The following is a 20,424-nucleotide window of genomic DNA, read 5'->3' as shown; positions in this document are numbered from 1 at the left end:
CGGCCGTGATATCTGCTTTTAATGGTAATTTTGCATCAACATCATTGATGGTTCTTGATAATAGCGAAAGATAATAGTTATATTCGACCCGCGTAACAATATCAGTTTTTTTTATATTACTAGTTTGCAATCGCCCTTCGGTATCTTCAAATACAACAACCTCGCCAGGATCTATATCCGTTAATGTTACAAGTTTATTAAATTCATCTTTCGTGATAAAATTAGTAGTTTCATGTCGTTTGATAAAATCAACAGTTTCATCTCGCGTAATAAGATTACTAATTTCATGTCGTTTGATAAAATCAATAATTTCATCCTTCGTTATAAAATCAGTAGTTTCATGTCGTTTAATAAAATCAGCAATTTCATCTCGCGTAATAAGATTACTAATTTCATTTCGTTTGATAAAATCAATAATTTCATCTCGCTTAATAAGATTACTAAGTTCGTGTCGTTTGATAAAATCAACAGTTTCATCTCGCGTAATAAGATTACTAAGTTCGTGTCGTTTGGTAAAATCAACAGTATCATCATGCGTGATAAACTTTGTTGTGTCAATAATATGTTTTCTGAAAATTGATCTACCGTAAATGTCAACCATGATATTTATCTACGGTATATTCAAATAAAATTTTGTGATAAGGGCGAGATGATTTTGAAATTGCATCAAGGACGTTAATTGTCTCCCGGCCGCATATTGGTGGATCCTCAAGTGTTTGTGTTGGAAGTGTTGAATACCAAACTGGAAGTTTCAACGAAGAAATATATTTGAAAAATTCGTTTGGTGGCGCTAGTCCATATGAATCGAAGTAGATGATTTCACGAGGATTAATCGCGTAGGCAACCCAGTGAGTACCAGGACCGGAATTTTTATCGAGGTTTATTATTCCTGTCTCGGTTGAATTTGGTTTGTTAGGTAGTTGATCTCGCATAAATACGCCTCTGAAAAATTTTATTTTCTTTTTTTTTGCTTCGCCGATTAAATCTAAATTTGAGGTTGGTAGCGTTGAGTTAGACCGGATCCGTATTGGGGCCGTCTTAGGTAAAGGCCGGATCCTTGTTGCGACTGCATCACTTTTGCTAGAAGAGAGAAAGGGGAGATAAAACCGCCCTTTTTTTTGCGATATCTTCCTCCGACGACTTTTTTTCCTAATGCAGAACCTATCCCTCCAAGTGCACCCAATCCTACTGCCTTTGCAATCGCGGGAGCCGCCGCAGCTATCAATCCTGGAATAGCGGCGAATAAAGGAAAAATACCGCCATTTTTCACCATATCCTTGATTGCGTTAATTGAGAGCTTCACATGAAATCCAGTATTTGCTGATCTGGCTCTATTAAAATGATTATTTTGCCTTTTAGTTAGCGATAGTTTGTTAGGTCCACCTTGAATTTGATTATTTTTCAAAATTAAATTTAAACCCCGTTGCGCAACTGTTGTTGCTGATTGAAGTTTTCTTATCTGACCTGGTGTCAGAGTTACACTAACGTGATCGTATGGCATATTATAATTCCACTTTATCTAAATTTAGAATTTTTCACATATTTTCGACGGGTGCATCGATGATTCTCATTCTACCACTGATTCCTTCTAAGATCATTGTTCTATCACTGAGGATTACTGCGATAACTCTTGCGGGTTTGTTATCTGTATCAATTCTAGCTTTGAAATGAATATCAACTACAGACTGCTTTACCAAATCGAGATGTTCCAAAGAAAAATAATAGATGGGATAGAGAGTATTAAAATCCAATTGTGATATTTGCAATCCGGTATCAATATTTTGATCACGACCCATATAACTTAACAATCGATGATACGCGTTAGCTGTTGAAAAACGCTCGTAATCGATAATTATTTCCTCTGCCGGTTCTTGTTGACCATTTATTCTTAATGAAATATTTGTCGCTTTGTAAGTATCGAATATCATTCTACTTCCTAACTGTGTATCTCTATCTGAATCCTGAAAAGCGACAAATATATGCCTCGGTGCCGAAACGCCTTGTTGTGACGCAATTCGCCAAGTATAAATCCCATTCATAACAATTCCCTCTGCAGAGTCGGTCATTGTTGTTAGCCAGGACATAACCGTTTTTCCTCCTTGATTCATAAATGACAATAATTTTTCTTCTTCTATTATCGATGGTGTTATTGCTGGCATCCACAAGGTAAATTTATCAAGGACAACTTTACCATCATCACCAGCTTCTCGCCAAATTGCTCTATTACTACTTACTGGTTCGTCTCGAATAAAAACAATTGTGTGCTTCGCTCCGTAAATAACTTTTCTGAAATGTCTACAAAATCCAAAAATATGAGATAGTGGAATTGCACATGAAAAATTTCGCTCATCTCCCTTCAACATTTTTTTTAATGTGGCAAATCCAAGATTGTACGTATCATTGAAAGCAGGGGCTGAATCGGGTTTATTAGTATTATCTTTCGCGAACATCATGCCGGGACCGGCTGATCTAGTAAAATCGTCCGAATATCTGAGTAGACCAATTATCGCCGTTGCTATATCAAGATTGTCTGTGATCGATTCTATTTCTCTTCCATCTATCATATAAGTTGCACTTTTGAATAACGACATGATACCGTTGTTGGCAAATCCAACTTTGAAATTTTCGGCGTAACTGGTATCATTTGTTTTAACAATTTTTCCAACAAATTCGATATAGGCCTCAGATGGAAGAAAATATCTTGTTGTATCGTGAACTTGAATTTCAATGCGGTTGTTTTGGTTTGGTTTTAGTACCTCATACGAAAAATACTGATAATCTCGCATTGTTGTGTCTCTACCTACTGGCTCGTCCATGTCAAACACTTCATTTGACAATTGTTTGAACATTATTATTAAGATTCTTATCTAAAACGAAGACCACTGCCAGAAACAAGATTTGTATTAACAATTCCATTTGCAAGATTTGTCTTAGCAATCTCATTTACAATATTTGCCGTGGCAGCTTCTTGTGCTAGATCGTTTAATTTTTTATTTGCTGCGCCGTTTATAGCTTTGCTAATTTCTGGTGGCATTTCACTGGTGATAGGTAATTTGATGGGTTTCTTTTTGCTTATTAAATTTAATATTTTGTCTTTTATGAAATTAAAACTTTTACTGGCTAAATTACCAATACCAGAAACAGCGGTCTCACCAATTTTTCCCATTGCTTTTAATCCTAATTGTTTTACTATTGGTCCAATTTTGGGTATTACTCGAGTAACGAGACTTCCAACTATATCGCCTAATCCATTGCCGTGGATATATTTGTACACAGGCAATCGAGAGTTAACTACGCGGACCTGCCTTGGTCTGCGCTGATTTTTGTGAATAATCATGTTATTTCAATTGTGTTGTTTTAATCAATAAGTTCACCGATAAGATCTTTGTAAATGTGAGAATCAATTACACCACCGCGAAATAACCGCTGACAAATATTTGATGCCTCGTTGATTATTTCAGGAGAATTATTTCCGGCTCGTTTTCCTCCGATTAATACTTCGAGACGAGACACGTCGTTGACAACACTGTCGGGACAAACAGTATATCCGCTTCCGTATCCGCTTCCTTCTGGATCCGGTTTTGGTTTTGGTGATGACGATGACGAGAAAATTTCTTCTGGTCCGATAGATGAAGATAATAATTTTTGCGACCGATCAGTATAATCTGAATATTCATAATAGCGTATTTCATCGAAAAATTTAACATAATCCGGATCGTTAGCTCTAACCGATGTGACACCCCTGTGTATATAATATATCCATTTTATCCATTTAGCAAATGTTATATTTTTGTCCGCACCGGGTTTCATAAAAATTTTTCGTTTTTCTTTCTCGTAATTTTCTACAGTAAATTTTACAACATCATCCCGGTCCATTGATTTTATCATTGCGACTGCTTCATCAGTAAATTTATTGACACCTGAATATCTTCCTCTTCCTTCTTGGGGTTGATCTCGTTCTTCTTCTTCTCGTTTTGGTTGTGCTTGTGCTTGTGCTTGTGCTTGTGCTTGTGCTTGTGCTTGTGCTTGTGCTTGTGCTTGACGTAATTGAGTTTGTTCTTGATGAATTTGATCAAGTTGACCAGGAATAACTCGAGTGTGTTGTTCGATATCTCTTGTCATAGGAATAAGCCCGAGTTTTCTAAGTTCTTTATCTTCCTTTTTACTACCATATGCGACTTGTTCGATCGCTCCGGTAACTGGACTCAACAACTTTGACGATATTTCGCCAATATGATGTTGCTCGTCGTCATATTCACGAACTTTTTTCTTAAATAATTGTTTTGTCGGAATAAGTTTCTTTACCGCCGCTAATTGCTCTCGCGCTAATCTAGCAGATTGAGGTTCTCCAACTGAGTTAGTTTTTTTACTCATCTTATTTTCAATGATATTGTTTTATTGCAAAATAAAATTAGTATCCGCAACCCAATCCTGCAATCACACACAAATTTTACAATATCCCCCCCCAAAAAAGCTGCCATTTTTTTTATGCCCGAAAATGCAATTTAGGGGGGAATTTTGCGGATTATTTTTCGTAGGAGGCTTTATTTTTGAATTCTGAGGCTTCTACGGAGAAATGTTCGGTGGGAGGCTTAAATTTATCTGAGCCACCTGGTCTGTACAACTTCCCTTGTCGAGGATTATTTTTGTGCCACGGAGAAGATGACCCCCCCCCTAAATTTTGTTGTTTTTTTTTATGCCTGAAAATGCATCTTGGAGTGAAATTTTGCGGATTAATTTGCGCAGGAGGCGTTATTTTTGAAATCTGAGGCTTCTACGGAGAAATGTTCGGTGGGAGGCTTAAATTTATCTGAGCCACCTGGTCTGTACAACTTCCCTGCTGCTCTCATTCGTTCATACGTCTCTGGAGCTATTTTCTTTGCTGTCAACGTTTTTTCCCTCTAATCGGTAGATTAGTTCGTCGGTTCCTTTCGACAATCGTCCCCTTTTCGGACAACAGTTTTACGGAAATTTCTTGCAAATTCCCGGAGTCGTAACCTTTGGGTTTCCTCTTGTAGGAAAAGCTTAGACTGATTAAAATTCGATGCGGGCGATATTAAAACCTATGAAATTTTGTGTTGGAACACGCCCTCTCATTTAACGTACCAATCAGAATCAAATATCTCTGCCGCCTTTTTCCAGAGGCGCCAAAGTCAGGGTCAGCTTGACCCTGGTAGTTTGAGTAACAGAAGAGTTTCTGCGATCTCTCAATTTGTGACAACTTTACCATGAAAATGAAGTTTTCCTTGTCCTAAATTGTCCGCCTGGCTGCTGTATAAACAAATGTTTAATTAGGAACGAAATTCTCCCTCTAAAGGACATTACCGTACACGGTAGTATGGCGATATGATACGCGCTTGTCTCCATAAATCTAATTAATGGTTGTCTGGTCTCAGCTAATGTATTCTTGTTAGATCGACATAAAATTTGCCACTTCACATATATATAGGAAAGGTCTTTCTATCCCAGCTTGTATCTCATCTAAATTCAAACAGTCTTTTAGCAATGTACAATCTGCATATCGCCCTTGCCACAGTACTGAAACTACTCTTGTAAAAGTAGTTAATGACATTCTCTCTCCGTTGGATAGCGGAAAGATTACAATTCTCACCCTCCTTGATTTGTCTGCAGCATTTGACACAATAGACCATGATATATTATTTCACAGTCTCCACGATGTATTTGGCATTCATGATACAGCCTTACTGTGGTTCAAGTCCTATGATGATGATAAAACTGAGGCCATTCTGATCACAACACAAAGACTTTCTTATTATATCCTTTACCTCAAACAATAGATATCAGCAACATTAAATTAACACAATCAGTACGAAACCAAGGGGTTACTCTGGACAGTACTCTCACATTGCACCAACATGTCATGAACATATGCAAGGCTGCATATCTTGAGCTGAGACGCATCAGCTCAATTGGCAAATATCTTTCAGTTGATGCCACTAAAACACTCGTGTGTTCATTAGTACTTTCAAGACTGGACTATTGTAACTCAATTATGTCTGGTTCATCTCAATATCTACTCCAGAAACTTTAAAAAGTTCAAAACACAGCTGCTCGGATCATACTTAGAGTACCACGATCAGAGCACACCTCCCCGCTGCTCTGTACCCTACACTGGCTATCCATTCGATCCAGAATCAAACACAAAATTTGTTCTCTGTGCTACATTTCACTGTCGGACTCTAGTCCAACATACCTATCTGACCTCACCCATGTGTACACACCAGCAAGATACTTACGCTCCTCTCCTGACAACCGCTCCGGTAGTCTAGTGGTTAGAGCGTCCGCCTCGGATGCGGGAGGTCGTGGGTTCGATCCCCGACCGAGTCATACCAGAGACTTAAAAAATGGCACTAACAGCTGCCTCGTTGGCGTTCAGCATTAAGAGGTTAGTGTTAGGACTGGTCGGCCTGGTGTCAGGATAATGTGACTGGGTGGGACATCATGCTACATGTCTGCAGCATGATGCCCCAGTGCTAGACATCACTATAAACTGCCACATTGCAGACATCGTAGAGATATGACTGAAAAATTGTTAAAGCTACGTTAAAAATAAAAATCACATCACATCACATCCTCTTCTGACAATCGTATACTCGTTATTCCCACTATGAAAACAAAGTCATATGGACAGCGTTCTTTTGCATACCAGGGCCCAGCAACGTGGAATGAATTTCCCACTGAACTTAGACACAAAGACACAGTGATCCCAATCATGAGTGCTCTTAAAACTCACTTATTTCGACTGCAAGAACAAACTTAAAGACCTAATAATGTTTCCTACCTGAAATATTCTCAGTATGTTTTTTTATTTTTTAATGTTTTTCTAATTTCATGTTGTTTATTTTTGTAATAATATTATTATGTTTCTTATCTTATAGGTGTTGTCTAATGTTGTAAAGCGCTTAGAGCTTCTAAAGATTAGGCGCTATACAAAGTCCTCATTATTATTATTATTATTATTATTATTATTATTATTATTATTATTATATATGTACCTCTCTTAATATAATTGAAAGCCCTGCACGTTCAATGTCTCTACTTTAAACATGATATTTGCTAAGATCATATTCTATTGTTACCATTTCACGTGACTCTATATGAGATAGCCAAGTGAATTTCTGGTCTTGCGTCCTTTGTGCTTCGTCCATATTCCTTTGTACGTTCTATTATTGATTTCTGTTCTAGAATCGTTATGATCTATTTTACCCATTTTAGCGAATTTAGCCATTTTGCATGGCTCATCCGTCTATAAATGGCCTTTAACTGCATATAAGTCGTGTGACGATTATGCTTGGCCGCCATATTTTGGTAACATTAGAACCAGCAATAACGAATTGAAAGCATCACGTTTGTTCAACAAACAACGTTACTGGACAGGTAGAGATGTATAAAGAACAACGGACAACGGAATGTATGTATGTATGTATGTATGTATGTATGTATGTATGTATGTGCGTATGTATGTATGTATGTATGCATGTGCATGAATTCATGTATTCACGTATGTACGTCTGTCTGTCTGTCCTTCCGTCTGTATGTATGCAGAAAGTATACAGCATAACATTAGCTTTTTCTACAGCTTTTATGTTACTCTTCTAGCTTCTTTTATATAGCAATAGTTAGCATTAAGTTATAGTACAAATCATACGGGTCCTGTAGGCATTCAACACCGACTGTTTCAGTAATGGGTGTCATTTTTTTAAGAATTTTATTCCACATATCTTTAAGTGGCAAGTATTCGCTTCATTTTGATTTGTAGACATCCGTATTCATTTGGAAGGTCATTATTTAGACGCCCCGAGAGGGGCATACGGCAACATCAATGATAAAGTACGTAGACATATTTGGACGAAATGAACCTAAAGGCGTGATCCCCTACAATCCGGATCGAATGTCGCGCGCTGTGAAGTCACGATGAAAGTTACGCATATTGATTAACAAATTCGTATTACCCTCGACTGTGATGATTCCAGTCGACGTGCTCTTATTTAGACCGAAGTTTAGTACATGGCCACCATTGTAAAAGTCCATAGCGATATATAATTTTCGTCTGAAAGTTTATTGGTGACAGTTAAGGTGTAGAACATTCAATAATCAGGATTTAATATACTTTGGTTAGAGAAAATTAGTGTTAAATTTTAAAAGCATAATTAATATTTAATTTAAATGAGTAAATGTGCATACATAGTCCATGTGTCTTGTACTATAAAATAAATCATCATCATAAAATATACTTTGATTTAGTAATGAATTATCCTATTTCATATATATATATATATATATATATATATATATATATATATATATATATATATATATATATATATATATATATATATATATATATTGTCTCCGTTGATATTTAAAATTGTGCATAGGTCTCAACACTATCCATAAAAAGTGCAAGCATACTGAACCATCGAAATGATTTCCCTTTATAATCAAATTTTGCTATCATCTTCCAAAGGTCACCACGGCTGACTGAGTAAAAGGTCTTGCCAGGTCGATGATTGCCTTACACAGGTTCAAGTTCTGCTCCTGGCATTTCTCCTGGAGTTGACAAGCTGCATAGATCATGTCCGTGGTCCCCAGTCCTTTACTGAAGCTACGCTGTCTCTCTGAATGGAGCCTTTGATTACTTTGATACGCAAGGCTATCCATTAGAATTCTGGCATGTATTTTACGGGCTATTGACAGCTAGAAGATACCCAATGTCTATCGTAAGATGATATGTTGCCTTTCCGCTTTAACAAGCTGACCATGTATCCGTCCTTGTACTCCTGGGGTATAATTCCACATTGATTGCAAGAGTCCAGTCAGTTTCTGTGCCAAGTGCGAGATTCCAGCTTTGTAGACTTCTGGTTTCATAGTATCTGCAACAGGTGCTTTGCCATTTTACAGCAGGTGGGTTAATTCACAGATTTAGTCAGTATCGGATGATCAGCAAGTGATATGTTGATTGACACAAAGGAGAAATCGATCAATTTCCTCCTCGCTGGTAGATGACTGTTGATTAAGGATGTTGTTGAACTGCTTGCCCATCTTTGAAGAAACTTTTCTTTCTCAGTGAGAATTTTGGCGCTGTCAGTCTCAGTATTGGAGATGTTCCTAATGACTGTGGCCCGTAGATTGTCTTCAAATAATCACGCACGTTCTTCATGTCATTCATGTATGCGTATAACTGGATCTCACGCATCTTACTGCTCAGCCATGAGTCTTGCACCTATCCGAGTTTGCATTGGACAATGCTCTTAATGTTGATGGCTTCCTTCTTGGAAGATGAAGAGTTGTCTTCTAGATCGTCCGTCTTTAGCCGATGTTTCTCATTCAGAAGTCTGTATATAGCAGGATCGTTCTGATCAAACCAATATTGATATTTAGGTGTGGTGGGACCGAGGGTTTGGATTCAGTTGATGAGTGTCTGAAAGATGGCCAATTTGTATAGATTGTAGTCAGTTGGCTGCACCTTTCTTCGACAAATTACCGTTTCACAATCTCCTGTTTCAATTTTGCGACAAGCTTTTGGGACATTTGTTTACTTTGGGTGGTCTGCCAGACTGAATCCGCATATTGGGCTTGGAGACTTGGAACCTGTGGTTAGTCATGCATTCTGCTCTTCTCATGGTCTTCGTCACTCGGACATCATGCCTGATGCTTACTTAGTCAATAAGATACCAGCGCTTAGAGCGTAGGTGAATCGAACGTCCTGATTCGGTTTTTCATACCGAATAGTGTGTTGGTGATTATGAACTCATGTTCAGCACATCTTATCAGTTGGAGGAGTAATTTTGATAGAGACACCTGATCGTATCTGGTAATCGGTGCCAACTCGAGCATTGAAGTCACCAAGCATGCTGAGCTTGTCTACCTTTGTTACTTCTGCAGTAAAAGACTCCTCGTCCTAATAAAATTTGTCCTTCATTTTATATGGGTTGGTCATGGTGGATGCATAGTCGCTAATGATACTTGCATGACTGTTTCCGGAAGTGGGATTCTCGTTTACATTAGCCTGTCATTCACGCCCTTTGTAAGATTTGTATGAATGCTAGCCAGTTGTGATTTTTGAAGGGAAACCCAACATCATCTTCACGTCGTTCTTCTTTAATTTGGACACTCCAGAGGAAGGTGTAGCCGGCTCCTATTTCTTGTCCTCCTCAGCTAGGATAGCTTTGCTCATGGCTGTTATCTGAAGTAATTATCAAATAAAACTGTCCGTCTCTCTGGTCTATCTGCTGGTGTAATAACCATTAGTGTGCCGACGTTTCAGGCACTGATGGAAAATTGCCTTACTTTTACCTTTTTATTAGCTTTTTCTGCCGCTCAGACGTGATCCCATTCAGCCGCGACGTGCTGACCTGGGATAAGGTGAATCAAGCAATGTTTAGAGCACCGTTTCTCGCCCCTTACTCATGCTACGAATGTGAGCAGTGTGATCATTACACTGGGCTACATCAGTAACTCATGGTGCTGCAGAGCTCCACGGTTGTTTCGGTCCAGTTTAAAGCGACCCTATGCCCCGAGCCTCCTGTTTGCTGGTCTGCAGCTACAGCCCCCAGTGTATCCATACCTGCTGCCTTATCAATTACTGATCTCCACAGGACATAAAGGTGTCTGGTTGGGGTAGGGGAATAGTGTCATGGCTTGCACGTGGGATGGGTTTAAGTGAGGAAAATTTGCGTATAGTCGCCCTCACTCTCGTCCAGACATGTCTACATCCAGTGGAACGACAATGTTGAAATGTCTGGATACATGTCTAGTGGATGGCAATCAGTTACTATTACAAATCAGCACACAGCTCTTGCATCTGCCTTTACAGCCGGCAAATGATCGTACATGCTCAACCACTTTATCAGCGAAAAACGACTTTCCAAAGGAGCCATGCTTACCATTTCAATCTTGATCAACAGTCACCAGTAAGTAACGTTTAATGTTACTTACGGTAGCAGGCGATGCCTAACTTAATGTTAAAGTGACCGAGTCATTATTTTCGGAGAAAAAATAATTTACTTAGTTTTGAGTCTCTAGTAATTAAGTGCAAGAGACTATGATCTCTTTCAGACCACCCCACCATCAACATGTCTGTGGCTTTTTTTTGCAGAAAAGCTTCATGGTAGTCATAGGATCTTGGCAGATAAGGCCTGTTTATCTGGGATTCTCAAGCTGGTTAATTTGGTCGGTGCAATTTACATCCTTTCCATATATTATTTGATTATGTACATAATTTTCACCATATCCACAAAGGTTATAAACTTTGCTGGCACACCATGGGGGTTTCAATATAATGGCGAATTCCAAACCATGACAAAGAGAGCCGAATCACATGAATAATCCTGAAGACTATACTGTCCAAATTGAATAAAGTGTCCCTGTCTTGATTCAGTCCTGTTTTTCCATTCTTGTGAATAAATTTGGTTAATATTCGTGAACCTCAGATAACCATGCAAAATTCAAATGAAGTGACAGTCGAATCCGATCAACTTTGCCTATGTCAATTTTTGTGTAATCATGTTAGTATAATGGCTGGAATGACTGCACAGGTGGAGAGATGTATGGATGTTTGAACATGATTATATCAGCTGCCATTGCTTAACTAGCATAAAAATCACAGAATTGTGTGTGATGATTAATTTTGTAAACGCCAATCTCTCTCTCTCTCTCTCTCTCTCTCTCTCTCAGAAGATGATGATGATGATAATGATGATTTGATTTGATCGCGTTGTTTTTGTTTCTTTAGACCGGATGGTACCATCTATTTTTAGATTTTAGACCTCTGTCTATTTAGATCTTTTGTTCTTCCCGTTTTCCACATCTTTCTCTGTCTTAAAACCGTACCTTTTTGTTTTTGCTTTTGGGTTTTGCTTTTTCCACCCGATATGTTTGAGACTTTTACAAATAGTACTAACAGCTGCCTCGTTTAGTGCTCAACATTAGGAGATTAGTGTTAGGATTGATCGGCTTGGTGTCAGGATAATGTGACTGGGTGGGACATCATGCTACATATCTGCGGCATGATGCACCAGAGCTAAACATCACTATAAGCTGTCACACTGCAAACATCGTAGCGATATGACTGAAATATTGTTAAAGCTACGATAAAAGTCTAAATCACACACACACACACACACACACACACACTACAAATTGCCACACTGCAGAAATCGTAGCGATATTATTAAAAATGTTAAAACTACGTTAAAAATCTAAATCACTCACTCTGTTTAATAATCATTAAGAATACACTCTTTCTAAACCAATGCAATCAATTTTCATCATTTATCTTGCTAAATAATAATAATAATAATAACAACAAATACCACTACCACTACCACTACTACTATATTTACTTCTTCTTCCTTTGATTTTCATTTATAAAGTATCGTGAATAAATCATTATTACTTTATATTATTTCCTGAGTGAAATCTACACCTTCCAGTCTGTGACTCCTGACTGGAATTGGAATTAATGGCAGATGGCTCAGTGAGGGTGAAATTCGTACGCACATTTCATGTTGCAGCTGGAAGAAACATGTGAGATGAGGAAGTTGTAACCCCCCCCCCCCCGCCATACACACACACACAGACATACGCACACATGAATATATTATTGTAAATGCATATGATAAAAGTAATAAACAACGCTGCGTAAAATCACCTGTTATTTCTTCATTGCAGTGAACGTTGAGTCGGTCCATAATTGGTCATATTTTTGAACAACCCCTCAAATGATCTGAGTCATTTTAAACTCTAGAGGCTAAATTAGAGAATAGTAAATCTTCCAAGACATGGATGTTTTTACATATGAATTATGCTTAAGGCTATACTAGTTGCATTAAGAATTTCTATTTATAGAACTGTATGTATTTCGTTTTTTTATACAACATTTATTACAGCAGAACCCCTCGATTTTATAGTGAGCAACTAAAGATTACCAATGATGATTTTGTTCCATTATTCTACTATAAACATGAAAAATGAATATTTTTCACTCCCACTTACTCAATGATATTCTAGCATTAAGAACTTTGGTAAGAAAATCAAAAGTTAAAGAGAGAACGGAAAAAGGAGAAATGAGAACCATACTCGGTAATCAAGCACTTTAATGAGGAGTGTACGTGGTAATCTACCTCTACGACAAGGCCACCAGCGCAGTAACCTTCAACGGCAGCATAGGGGACTGGTTCAGAACGACATTCGGTGTCAGACAAGGCTGTCTGCTCTCTCCCACACTATTCAACATCTTTCTGGAGAGAATCTTGGCAGACGTGATTGATGAGCATACAAGGACAGTCAGCATCGGAGGCAGAACAATCACCAACTTACGTTTTGCTGATGTCATTGATGGACTAGCAGGAAAAGCAAGAATTAGCTAGCTTAGTAGAGAGCCTTGACAAAACCTCTTTAGCCTATGGCATGGGAATTAGTGCAGAGAAGACCGAAATGATGACCAACAACATCAAGGGCATCAGCACTGACATCAGGGTCCAAGGAACAAAGCTAGAAACAGTCCATAAATTCAAGTATCTGAGGGCAACTGTAACAGATGAAGGATCGAAGCCTAAAATACTCCCCAGGATTGCACAGAAAACAGCAGCGCTGACAAAACTGAAGCCCATCTGGAAGGACAAGAGCATCTAACTCAGCTCAAAAATCAGACTAATGCACTCACTGGCGATCTCCATATTTCTCTATGCCTGCGAATCATGGACCATAACAGCGGACTTGGATGAAAGGATACAGGCTACAGAGATGAGATGTTTCTGAAATATCATCGGCGTCACATACAAAGACCCTATCACCAATGAAGAAATATAGCAAAGGATAAGACAAGCCATTGAGCCTCACGAGGACCTCATGATCACAGTGAAAAAAACGGAAACTAAACTGGTATGGGCATGTCTTACGATCATCAAGACTTGCCAAGACAATCCTACAAGGCACTGTACAAGGAAGAAGAAAGAGAGACAGGCAGAGAAAGAGGTGGGAAGATAACATTCGAGAGTGGACAGGCTCAACACTGCGCGACCCACTGAGAAAGACGGAAAATCGAGAGGAATGGAGGGAACTGGTTGTAGGTCTTATGCGGTGCCCCAACAAGTCTTCCAGACTACGGGACTGATGATGATGATGATGATGATGATGATGATGTACGAAGTAATCAAGCACTTTAAAGAGGAGAGCACGAGGTAATCAAGTACACGAGTTTTAATGAGGAGTATACGAGTAATCAAGTACACGAACATTAATGAGGAGTGTACGCGGTAAACAAGTACACGCACTTTAATTAGGAGTGAACGTAGTAATCAAGTACACGAACTTTAATGAGGAGTGTACGCGGTAATCAAGAACATGAATTCTAATGAGGAGTGTACGCGGTAAACAAGTACACACACTTTAATTAACAGTGAACGTGGTAATCAAGTACACGAACTTTAATGAGGGGTGTACGCGGTAATCAAGAACACGAATTTTAATTAGGAGTGAACGTGGTAATCAAGTACACGAACTTTAATGAGGAGTGTACGCGGTAATCAAGTACACAAATTTTAATGAGGAGTGTACGAGTAATCAAGTACACGAACTTTAATGAGGAGTAAACGCGGTAATCAAGCACACTAATTTTAATGAGGAGTGTACGGGGTAATCAAGCACACGAACTTTAATGAGGATTGTACGCGGTAATCAAGTACACGCACTTTAATGAGGAGTGTACGAGTAATCAAGTACATGAACTTTAATGAGGAGTGTACGCGGTAATCAAGTACACAAATTTTAATGAGGATTGTACGCGGTAATCAAGTACACGAACTTTAATGAGGATTGTACGCGGTAATCAAGTACACGCACTTTAATGAGGAGTGTACGAGTAATCAAGTACACGAATTTTAATGAGAAGTGTACGCGGTAATCAAGCACACAAATTTTAATGAGGAGTGTACGCGGTAATCAAGCAAACGAACTTTAAGTAAATTACAGGAAGTGTCTTTAACATTGGTACCCGTCGAAGCATTCCTCGTCTTCTGTAACGTATGAACTCTTCACCAAAGAGTCATGTTTTTCGACAGTGTTGCATAACCTGTTCATAATATGAATTGATGCACAGATGGCGGCAAAAAACTAGATAATTATGCAGGTCTAATTTTATGAAACATATCAGCAGGGTCCGTGAGATTTTGTAAAATGTATATGTGAAATTTGGGCTACATTATTGAAAGTCTATGAATAAAATCATCAAAGAAATATAATTAAGATAGATTCATCTTGATATACATTTTATGTTTATATTTACATAAAACATTGTTAAATATGTTATATAAATATATATATATATATATATATATATATATATATATATATATATATATATATATATATATATATATATATATATATATATACGTCTACGATTAAATTTTAAGTTTGTACTTCACGTTAGAACGTTATCAATACACATATGTATGGTATTTTCTTCAATGCAAACGTTAGTAATATGGATACATAAAGGCATTCATCCTGATCGGATTGTTCAATTTATATGGAGATTTATTATGAGTTCATCTCAACAGTGCTTGCAACAGCTGCTTTGCATTCCACGCCTCAGCAATTTGAGTCAAAGTAGTTATGAAAATAATTGTTCGCAACAGTCATTAATAAATATAAAAAAATTGCAGTTTTAATAGTACTTTATTATATACTAAATGCAGCTGCTCTGATTATTTGCTGTTGTGGGGTCGATGTGTGCAACTGTGCTATTTTGCTTATGCGCGTCTCTCGTCTAATACATACTCATGCAATGGAAGAATATATAACTGTCAACATACTTAACAGATATGAGTAAAAATACATCAATCACGATGTACTACAAGTTAGTAAATATGCTTGTAACATAACCGTACAAACTCTCTCTCTCTCTCTCTCTCTCTCTCTCTCTCTCTCTCTCTATATATATATATATATATATATATATATATATATATATATATATATATATATATATATATATATATATATATATATATATATATATATATATATATAGTTTATTGAGCAAAATCAGTGTTGAGAAAAAAGCAATCACCATTTAGAAATGAATTAATTTCTATGTTACCATAATTTTTGTATCGAACAAAACTGCAGCAATGTTTACCTTTGCATTTTATGATGATTGAAAGTCTATGAGTAAAATCATGAAAGAAATTTAATTAAGATAGATTAATCTTTATATATATTTTATATTTATATTTATATAAAAGATTGTTAAATATGTCAAAGTAGTTATGCATTATGAAAATAATTGTTCGCAACAGTCATTAATAAAATTAAAAAATAAACTTTTGCAGTTATAGTTGTACATTATTATACACTAAATGCAGCCGCTCAGATTATTTGCTGTTTTGGGGTCGATGTGTGCAACTGTGCTATTTTGCTTATGTGCGTCTCTCGTCTAATACATACTCATGTAATAGGAGAATAGATAACTATCAACGGACTTAACAGATAGTAATCTAGATGTATTTGACGCATCAATCACTATGTACTACAAACTATGAAATATGCTTGTAACATAACTAAATTTCGCTTTTTAAGTCCTTCTATAAATTAGAATAATATAAAAATATTCTTAAATAATTGTAAATACGGACGTAATTCAAATGTCAGTCCTTAACATAGTTTAAAGAACATAACATTATATTACAAAAAATAATAAAAAAATAAAGAAATTACAAAAATTAAAAAATTATTGAATGTCATATAGAGTTTGGGAATTTAGACCTTTCGGATATACCGTATTAAGACAATGAATCCAATAGGTTTTCTTTAACAGACGTTCCATCACAGAATCAGCTATATCGATAGCTTGAAATAAAAAATCTTGCAACATATGAGAATTGTCGTTAACATGAGATGCAAAAGTTTTTTGAATTAAAAAAAAAAAAATTGTCTGATCTATGTTGGTTCATGCTTCGAGATACTTGTTGACTGGTTTGTCCATTGGTTAAGAATTAGGGTTATTTACATGACGTTATCAGGAGAATAATTATGTCTGAACATGATCCGGGAATCTAGCATAAGTACGACTTTAACGAAACACTTGGCAATACTCGTCTAAGATAGTAATATTATCCGTTTGGGGTAGATCCTCATGTTCAACCCACATAGACTAGAAAGCTTGTATTTATATCAGCATTACAAAAATGATAGGTAAAGCAACAAGTACGTAGCTATTTCTTTGAACTGGTCAGTGGGCAGTTTAGTTTCTTTTTCCATCCTTCTTTACTTGACATCTTCAATCTTAAAATTAGATTTTTTATTCAAATCTAAAGTAGTACATTTCATACCTGGACGATTTATTGTCTAGAGAATTGTAAATGTAAAACAACTGCATGCACTGCCTAGATCTAATGCGATCTTCATTTAATATCTGGCACCTTTGAGTCAGTTAGTTTTTTTAAACATCTTTCTTTTCAGTTTGTCTTATCGCTTTATTTGTCTATATCGTCGTTTTACCTTTCCTTCACTGTAACAAACTTGTCGCTTTGATCCATTGCTTCTATTTCTACCTTAACGACTTCTTTCCATGATCGTCTTTTACCTATAGGCTATTGTCTCTTCGCCAGACTTTCCAACACTTGTTTCGTCAGCTGCTTTATTTTATTGTGTTCCAGTGGTTTATGTTGAATGGGTTATGGATAATTTGATTATCTCTAATATTAAAGTATGTTTTTTTTTTTTTTTTGTAAGTGCATCCTACTTAACTCTCCCAAGCTATATACATATATATGTCCTGCTTTGACTGTTCAAAGACATAAATCATAACAAGGAGTTGCAGGATTTTAAAATAAATTTGACGTCACATAAGCACTTTCGTTACACCTCATTCAAATGTTCAAATTTTATTTTGTCTAATATTGCCAGTTTCATTTAATGTAAGTTTGTAACGTAATTAGCTTTGCTCCCCACATTTGTTGCACTGCTCCGTTTGTTTTGTTACTTATTTTGTTCACCCGGTTTGCGAGTGAATTTCAGTATCATCTTACTGTTTATGATTCATGCTGCAATCACACCTTTTTAAAGCTTCATGGACAAACATTTATTACATAAACCCATGTAAAACTTTGTAAAATGATGGTTGGTAAAAATTAAAAGTTGGGCCCACAAAATCACCAAATGTACAAATGACGAGAAAGAACAGTAGCATAAGATATTTAAAAACATGCATTTTAGGAGATTTTTAAAATTAAAAACACAAACATTAGACTAACTATTGTCACTCAAAATTTTAGGATGAGAATGATGAACACGCTCTATTTCGGATGAAACTATCTTCGAAAATAAAGGTTGGCTGCAATGAGACAAAACATGGAAACCGATTTATCCTGTTCAAACCAGCTCAAACGTGTTTATTAGATTCCGATTTTATGGATAAAGACTCGAATGGGCAGGTTTTAATTGGTTCAAACCGGTTCCATATGGTTCAAGACAGTTCAAGCCGGTTTATCCTGGATAAAACCAGTTCAAACCGGTTCCATAAGGTTTATTACAAGCCCATTTTATGTCTTAAGACTCAACTGGACAGGTATTATCCGGTTTTAGCCGGATGAAATCGGAGCAATCAAGTTCAAACCGGTTCAAACTAGTGTATCCTGGATCAAATCAGTTCAAGCCGGATGATTAAAAGCCGATTTTATGTCTAAAGATTTGATCAGACAGATTTCAATCAGTTTTAACCGGTTCAATCTGGTTCAAACTGGTTCCATTCATTTCATTCATTCATTTCAAACCAGTTAAAACCGTTTTATCCTGGTTTAAACCAGTTGAAACCGGTTTATAACAAATCAATTTTATGGCAATATACTCGTTTGGACAGTTTGTAACCGGATTTAATCGGTTCAAACCTGTTCACTCCGTTTAAAATCGGTTCCAACCGGTTTAAACAGATCAAACCAGCTAATCTTGGTTGAAACCAGCTGAAATTTGTCCAGTTTCAATCGGTTTAACCCCATTCGAACCAGTTCCATCCAGGTCAACCCAGTTTATCCTGGATCAAACCATTTCAAACCAGTTTATTGCAAGCCGACTTTATGGCTGAAGACTCGATTGGACATGTTTTGTCCGATCTTGAACGGTTCAAACTGGTTTAATCAGGTTCCAACCATTTAAGTACCAGCCAATGTTATGCCTTAAGAATGGTTTGGTAAGGTTTTATCTGGTTTTAACCGGTTTAAACCAGGTCAGTCTGGCTCAAACCGGTTCAATCGGGTTGAAACAAGTTTAAACAGATTAATCGTAGGTCACACAAGTTCAAGCCGGTTTGTTACAAGCCACTATTATGGCTTAAGACTCGATTGGACAGGTTTTGACCGGATTATTCCGTTCACACTGGATCAATCCGGTGCAAACTGTTCCATCAGGTTCAAATCGGTTTATGCCAGATAAAACCAGTGCAAAACCGGTTCATTACAAGACGATTTTATGGCTTACAACTATATTGGACTGGATCAAACCGGTTCTATCTGGTTCCAACCAGTTCAAACCGGCTTATCCTGGTTAAAATAAGTTCAAAGCGGTTTATTACAAGCCGATTTTATGGCTCAAAACGGAATTGAACATCGTTATCCGGGTTTAACCTTTCCAAGCCGCTTCAATCCGGTTAGAATGTTACATCCGGCTCAAACCAGTTTATCCTGGTTCAAAGTAGTTCAAGCTAGAAAATGTTTTTTTACAAGCAGATATCACGGCTTAAGGCTCGATTGAACAGGTTTTAATTGGTTTTAACCGGGTCAATCCGGTTCAAACCGGATCCATCCGATTCAAGCCAGACGAAGATGGTTTTTACTGGATCAAACCAGTTCAAACCGGTTTATTACAAGCCGATTTTATGGATTACGACTCAATTGTACAGGTTTTATGTGGTTGTAACTGGTTGAAACCGGTTGAACCCGGATAGAACCGGTTCCATCTGCTTCGAATTGGTTTTCCCGAGATCAAACCAGTTTAAACCGGATTATTACTATCTGATATTATAGCTAAAGACTACATTGGACAGGTTTCATCCAATTTTAACATGTTCAAACATGTTCATTTCGTTTCAAAACTGTTCCATCCGGTTCAAACCAGGTAATCATGGATCAAACCAGTTGAAACCGGTTTATTAGAAGCCGATTCTATGGGTTAAGACTCTAATGGACAGGTTGTGACCGGTTCAAACCGGTTCCATACGGTTCGCACCGGCTACATGTGGTTCAAAGCAGTTTTTCCTGGATCAAGCCAATTCAAGGCGGTGTATTTCAATCCAGATTCAGGGGTTAAGAGTTAATTGGACTAGTTCAAACCATTTTGAACCGTTCAGTCGGGTTCAAACCAGTTGAAACCGTTTTTTGTGGTTCAGACAAGTTCAAACCGCTT

The sequence above is a fragment of the Sinohyriopsis cumingii genome, chromosome 1 (assembly GCF_028554795.1).
Source record: "Sinohyriopsis cumingii isolate HCF-2022 chromosome 1, ASM2855479v2, whole genome shotgun sequence".
NCBI lineage: Eukaryota > Metazoa > Mollusca > Bivalvia > Unionida > Unionidae > Sinohyriopsis > Sinohyriopsis cumingii.
The sequence above is the reverse complement of the archived record's forward strand: the minus strand, read 5'-3'. Positions refer to the sequence as shown.